A 7,638-nucleotide genomic window follows, 5' to 3' on the forward strand; every position below is an offset into this window, starting at 1 on the left:
GTAGCGGTTTATAAAATCATGAGGGGGGGCAGGTAATTTTTTTTCTGCGGAGTAGGAGGCTGTCGGATGATCACATAGAGGTTTAACAAATTACGAGGGCATGGCTAAGGCGAATAGCAATGGTCTTTTCTGTTTTGAGGAAGGGTCACTTGACCTAAAACGTTAACTCTGATTTCTCTGCACAGATGCTGCCAGATTGGCTGAGCTTTTCCAGCAATTTCTGCTTTTGTTTCTTTTCCCTGTGGTTGGGGGAGTTCGTAACTAGAGAGCATAATTTTAAGGTGAGAGGAGAGAGGCTTAAAAAGGACCTGAGGGACAAAGTTTTCACATAGATAGTGGTTCACATGTGGAAATGAACTACCAGAGGAAGCGGTTGATGCAGGGGCAGTTACAAAGTTTAAAAGACATTTGGCCAGGTACATGAATAGGAAAGGTTTAGAGGGATGTGGGCCAAGCGCAGGAAAATGGGATTAGTTAATTTGGAAAACCTAGTCAGCATAGGCGAGTTGGGCCGAAGGGTCTGCTTCCGTGCTGTATGACTCTATGACTTTATGAATGCATACAGAAAGCAGCAATGGATTTTTGCTGGAGTCCACCTGTAGAATTTATTCTCTGTCGCTTCCCAAACTGTTCAACCGAATCCCATCTCCCCCAACAAAATCTTCACTCTAAACAACAATGACCATTTCATATTACTTGGTACAGTGCCTGGATCATATTCCTGGTAATACGAAAGAACTTGGGTGAGTTAGAGGCAGTTTCAGTTGGGGAATTCAATGAGCATTGACAGATTATTTAAATAGGTGTGCAGGGTTAAGGGAAAAGGGAGGAGTTTGGCAATAAGTCAAAATGCTTAGAGTGCTATGCAGCTGCGATGGGCTGAATAGCCGCGTTCTGTAACAATGCTATGATTGCTTCATATAAATGACTGGCTCTGACACTCTTATGCTCTATGCCACGACTGATGAAAGCAAATATCCCATGTGCCTTCTTAACTATCCTACTCACATGCTCTGCCAATTTCAGAGATCTGTGAATAATTAGCCCAAGATCCCTCTGTTCCTCTAAGCTACCCAGTGTTCTGCCATTGATTAAATACTCCCTCATCTTGTTTTGTCTCCCAAAGTGCATCACCTTGTTCTCATCAAGGTTAAATACCATCTGCCACTGGTCTGCCCATCCGACCAGCTCTACCAATCTTGGCGTCATTCCCCCTCCACACACACACACACACACACACACACACACACAGACACTTTCTGCTGTATCATTCCCCTCAACAATGAGTATAACATTTTGGATACTGTTGGGGGGGACGACTTACCAGGGGAAAGCAGTGGTGCACAGGTCTCTGGCACAGAGTCTGTCCCTGCTGCTCAGAAGGGAAGGGGGAAGAGGAGCAGAGCATTAGTCATTGGGGACTCCATAGTTAGGGGGACACATAGGAGGTTCTGTGGGGACGAGAGAGACTCATGGTTGGTGTGTTGCCTCCCAGGTGCCAGGGTGCGTGATGTCTCTGATCGTGTTTTTGGGATCCTTAAGGGGGAGGGAGACCAAGTCATGGTCCACATTGGCACCAACGACATAGGTAGGAAGAGAGATGGGGATTTAAGGCAGAAATTCAGGGAGCTAGGATGGAATCTGAGAGCTAGGACGAACAGAGTTGTTGTCTCTGGTTTGTTACCCGTGCCACGTGCTAGTGAGGCGAGGAATAGGGAGAGAGAGGAGTTGAACATGTGGCTACAGGAATGGTGCAGGAGGGAGGGTTTTGGATTCTTGGATAATTGGGGCTCTTTCTGGGGTAGGTGGGACCTCTACAAGCAAGATGGTCTTCACCTGAACCAGAGGGGTACCGATATCCTGGGGGGGAAATTTGCTAAGGCTGTTCGGGTGGGTTTAAACTAATTCAGCAGGGGGATGGGCACCAAAATTGTAGTTCGACTATAGAAAAGGTTGAGAGTACGGTGGTCTGAAATAAAGTTTCAGGGAAGCAAGATGGCACCGGCAAGCAAGAAGTTGGATTGAAGTGTGTCTACTTCAATGCCAGGAGCGTCCGGAGTAAGGTGGGTGAACTTGCAGCATGGGTTAGTACCTGGGACTTCGATGTTGTGGCCATTTCAGAGACATGGATAGAGCAGGGACAGGAATGGTTGTTGCAGGTTCCGGGATTTAGATGTTTCAGTAAAAACAGAGAAGACAGCAAAAGGGGCGGAGGTGTGGCATTGTTGGTCAAGGACATATTACAGTTGCAGAAAGGATGTTTGGGGACTCGTCAACTGAGTTAGTATGTTAGAAACAGGAAAGGAGAGGTCACCCTGTTGGGAGTTTTCTATAGGCCTCCGAATAGCTCCAGAGATGTAGAGGAAAGGATAGCAAAGATGATTCTCGATAGGAGTGAGAGACACAGGGTAGTTGTCAACTTTCCAGATATTGACTGGGAACACTATAGTTCGAGTACTATAGATGGGTCAGTTTTTGTCCAGAGTGTGCAGGAGGGCTTCCTGACACAGTATGTAGATAGGCCAACAAGGGGTGAAGCCACATTAGATTTGGTACTAGGTAATGAGCCCGGCCAGGTGTTAGATTTGGAAGTAGGTGAGCACTTTGGTGATAGTGATCACAATTCTGTTATGTTTACTTTAGTGATGGAAAGGGATAGGTGTATACCACTGGGCAAGAGTTATAGCTGGGGGAAAGGCAATTACGACGAGATTAGGCAAGATTTAGGGAGCATAGAATGGGGAAGGAAACTGCAGGGGATGGGCACATTAGAAATGTGGAGCTTATTCAAGGAAAAGCTCCTGTGTGTCCTAGATAAGTATGTACCTGTCAGGCAGGGAGGAAGCTGTAGAGTGCGGGAGCCGTGGTTTCTGAGGGAAGTGGAATCTCTAGTCAAGAGGAAGAAGAAGGCTTATGTTAGGATGAGATGTGAAGGCTCAGTTAGGGCACTTGAGGGCTACGAGGTAGCCAGGAAAGACCTAAAGAAAGAGCTCAGAAGAGCCAGGAGGAGACATGAGAAGTTGTTGGCGGATAGGATCAGGGTAAACCCTAAGGCTTTCTATAGGTATTTAAGGAATAAAAGAATGACGAAAGTAAGATTAGGCCCAATCAAGGATAGCAGTGGTAAGTTGTGTGTGGAGTCAGACGAGATAGGGGAAGCGCTAAATGAATATTTTTCAACAGTATTCACTCTAGAAAACGACAATGTTGCCGAGGAGAATACTGAGATACAGGCTACTAGACTAGGTGGGATTGAGGTTCACACGGAAGAGGTATTAGAAATCCTTCAGAAGGTGAAGATAGATAAGTTCCCTGGGCCGGATGGGATTTATCCTCAAATCCTCTGGGAAGCCAGGGAGGAGATTGCCGAGCCTTTGGCATTGATCTTTAACTCGTCATTGTCTACAGGAATAGTGCCAGATGACTGGAGGATAGCAAATGTGGTTCCCCTGTTCAAGAAGGGGAGTAGAGACAACCCTGGTAATTATAGACTGGTGAGCCTTACCTCAATTGTTGGTAAGGTGTTGGAAAAGTTTATAAGGGATAGGATTTATAATCATCTAGAAAAGAATAAATTGATTAGGGATAGTCAGCACAGTTTTGTGAAGGGAAGGTTGTGCCTCACAAACCTTATTGAGTTCTTTGAGAAGGTGACCAAACAGGTAGAAGAGAATAAACCGGTTGATGTGGTGTATATGGATTTCAGCAAGGCGTTCGATAAGGATCCCCACAATAGGCTATTGTACAAAATGCGGAGGAATGGAATTGTAGGAGATATAGCAGTTTGGATTGGAAATTGGCTTGCTGAAAGAAGACAGAGGGTGGTAGTTGATGGGAAATGTTCATCCTGGAGACCAGTTACTAGTGGTGTGCCACAAGGGTCGGTGTTGGGTCCACTGCTGTTTGTCATTTTTATAAATGACCTGGATGAGGGCGTAGAAGGATGGGTTAGTAAATTTGCAGACGACACTAAGGTCGGTGGAGTTGTGGATAGTGACGAAGGATGCTGTAGGTTGCAGAGAGACATAGATAAGCTGCAGAGCTGGGCTGAGAGGTGGCAAATGGAGTTTAATGCAGACAAGTGTGAGGTGATGCACTTTGGTAGGAGTAACCGGAAGGCAAAGTACAGGGCTAATGGTAAGATTCTTAGCAGTGTAGATGAGCAGAGAGGTCTCGGTGTCCATGTACACAGGTCCTTGAAAGTTGCCACCCAGGTTGACAGGGCTGTTAAGAAGGCATACAGTGTTTTAGCTTTTATTAACAGAGGGATCGAGTTCCAGAACCAAGAGGTTATGGTGAAGCTGTACAAAACTCTGGTGCCGCCACACTTGGAGTATTGTGTACAGTTCTGGTCACCGCATTATAAGAAGGATGTGGAAGCTTTGGAAAGGGTGCAGAGGAGATTTACTAGGATGTTGCCTGGTATGGTGGGAAGGTCTTACGAGGAAAGGCTGAGGGACTTGTGGCTGTTTTCATTAGAGAGAAGAAGGTTGAGAGGTGACTTAATTGAAACATATAAAATAATCATAGGGTTAGATAGGGTGGATAGGGAGAGCCTTTTTCCTAGAATGATGACGGCGAGCACGAGGGGGCATAGCTTTAAATTGAGGGGTGAAAGATATAGGACAGATGTCAGAGGTAGTTTCTTTACTCAGAGAGTAGTAAGGGAATGGAACACTTTGCCTGCAACGGTAGTAGATTCGCCAACTTTAGGAACATTTAAGTCGTCATTGGATAAGCATATGGACGTACATGGAATAGTGAAGGTTAGATGGGCTTGAGATCAGTATGACAGGTCGGCACAACATAGAGGGCCGAAGGGCCTGTACTGTGCTGTAATGTTCTATGTTCTATTTAGAGAACAAACAACAAGGGCCCCACTACTGATCCGTGTGGTACACCTTCGGATACCAGCTTCCAGTCACTCAGAACACCTTTCACCACTGCCCTTGTGTCCTGTTACTAAGCCAGTTTGTGATCCTTCTCACCAACTTTCCCTCAATTCCATTTAACCTTTAACCTTCTCGATTGGTCTCCCACGTTGGACCTTGTCAAAAGCTTTGCTAAACTCCATCTAAACTACATCAGCTGAACTTCCCTCATCCACATATTTGCAAAAGAATTCTAACAAATTTGTTAGGCGTGACCTCCCTCTGATAACACCATGCTGAATATCCCTTATTTTTCCATGCCTTTCCAAGTGGGTATGAATTCGCAGAACTGTCTCCATTAGTTACCATATCACTGATGTGAAATCTACCAATCTGTAATTTCCTGGTTCATCTCCACCACCTTTCTTAAAAAATGGAGCCTGCGGCCAGAGGGAATTAAAAATTTGGGTCAGGTCCCCTGCAATTTCCTGCCTCACCTCCAACAGCAGCCTGGGTTGCAATTCATTTGGGCCGGGGAATTTGTCTGTTTTGAAGCCTGACAGAATGTCTGATACCTCCCCATTGCCTATGTCAAACTGTGCAAGTTGCTCGCAGGCCCTTTTCCTGAATTCTGTACGTACGTCCTCTTTTTCCAGAGTGAAGACTGAACAGATACATCCATTCCACATCTTACCAATATCCTGCCGCTTCACAGACAGGTTGCCCCCACCTTGGTTTCTAATGGGTCCCACTCTTTCCCTGGTTATCCTCTTCCCTTTAATGTATTTATAGAATTAGGATCCTCCCTAATCCTGTTCCTTTCTCATTCGCCCCTTTTTGCTCTTCTAATTGTTTTTTTATTATGTTCCCTTCTGCATTTCTATTCTTCTAAGGCTGTATTTGAATTGTTCCCTTTGGACTCGCTAAAATCCCTACTCTCCCACATCCAGGATTCTCTGGGGTTATTGCTCCTACATTTCCCTGTAAAGGATACACGTCGGACACGTACTGTCCCTAGTTCCTTTTTGAATGGCCCCCCAACACCATTGCTCCACCGTAGATTTATCTGCAAGCAGCTGTTTCCAGCCTACTATAGCAAGATCCTGCTTTATTTTAATAAAATTTGCCTTGCCCCAGTCCAAAGCCATCTTTCGTATACCATATGTTTTCATGCGTCCAGAATAAATTTGAATCGTACCATGTTGTGGTTGCTGTCACCTAAATGTTCCCCCGATCCCACATTGAACACTCATCCAGCTTTCTTCCTCATCCCTTATTGGGCCTTCGACATATTGATACAAAAAACTACCTGGATACATTTCAAGAAATCCGCCCCTCTAAACCCTTAACACTATGACTATCCCGATTTATTTTGATAAAGTTGGAATTCCCCAGTATAATGTACATGATTATTACTCTTACATATCTCTGTGAACTGCCTACATATTTGCTCCTCTATCTCCCACTGACTCTCTGAGGGCCTGTAATACACTTCCAGTAAAGCAGCTGCCCCCTTAACATCCAGTTCACCCACAAAGCCTCATTTGAGGACTCCTCCAAGATATTATCTCTCCTTATTGCAGTAATTAACTGCTTAATTAATAGAGCTACACCACCACCCTGTTTACACCCTCCTGTGTCTTGCCCAAAGACCTATGCCCTGGAATGTTGAGTTGCCAGTCCAGCCCTTCCCTCAAACATGTTTCTGTGGTGATAACAATATTGTACTTCCATGTATCAATCCAGGCCATTAACCCATCAGTCTTACCTATTACATTCCTAGCATTAAAGTAGAGGCCATCCAGCCTTGCCCTACTCTCTTGGTACTCAACAGATCTGAACTCACTGTGACTTGCTCACTTTTCTGTATGCGTCTGTTTCATCCATATTCTGTGTCTTCCTGCCAGACTATTCCAAACGCCTCCCAACAGCACTAGCAAACCTACCTGCAAGGACGTTGCAAGGACAGTGTGGTTCAGATACAGGCTGTTCCAAGTCCCACCTTCCCCCAAAACAATTCCAGTGATTCAGGAATCTGAAACCCTCCATCTTGCTCCAATTCTGGAGCCATGCATTCATCTATCCTATTTTCCTATTTCTGTGATCGCTAGCACGTGGCACCAGGAAGAATTCAGAGATTGAGGTCCTGCTTTTTAATCGTCTGCCTTAGAACATAGAACATAGAACATTACAGCACAGTACAGGCCCTTCGGCCCTCGATGTTGTGCCGACCTGTCATACCGATCTCGAGCCCATCTAACCTACGCTATTCCATGTACGTCCATATGCTTATCCAATGACGACTTAAATGTATCTGAAGTTGGCGAATCTACTCTGTTGCAGGCAAAGCGTTCCATTCCCTTACTACTCTCTGAGTAAAGAAACTACCTCTGACATCTCTCCTATATCTTTCACCCCGCAATTAAAAGCTATGCCCCCTCGTGTTCGCCGTCACCGTCCTAGGAAAAAGGCTCTCCCTGTTCCTTGTAATCTCAGTGCAAGGCCTCATTCCTCACTTTTCCCACGTCATTGGTACCGACATGTCCCATGACCTCGAACTCATCACCCTCCCCATTCAGGATGTCCTGCAGCTGCTCAGTGACGTCCTTGACCCTGGCACCAGGGAGGCAACACACCATCCTGGAGTCATGTCTTTGGCCACAGAAATGCCTGTATGCTCCCCTGCCTGAAGAATCCCCTATCTGTTGCTCTCCTTGCTCCCCCCACTCCATTCAGTCAAGCCGCGTGTGGTGCCAGAAGCTTAGCG

This window comes from Stegostoma tigrinum, chromosome 39 (genome assembly GCF_030684315.1).
Source record: "Stegostoma tigrinum isolate sSteTig4 chromosome 39, sSteTig4.hap1, whole genome shotgun sequence".
Lineage (NCBI taxonomy): Eukaryota > Metazoa > Chordata > Chondrichthyes > Orectolobiformes > Stegostomatidae > Stegostoma > Stegostoma tigrinum.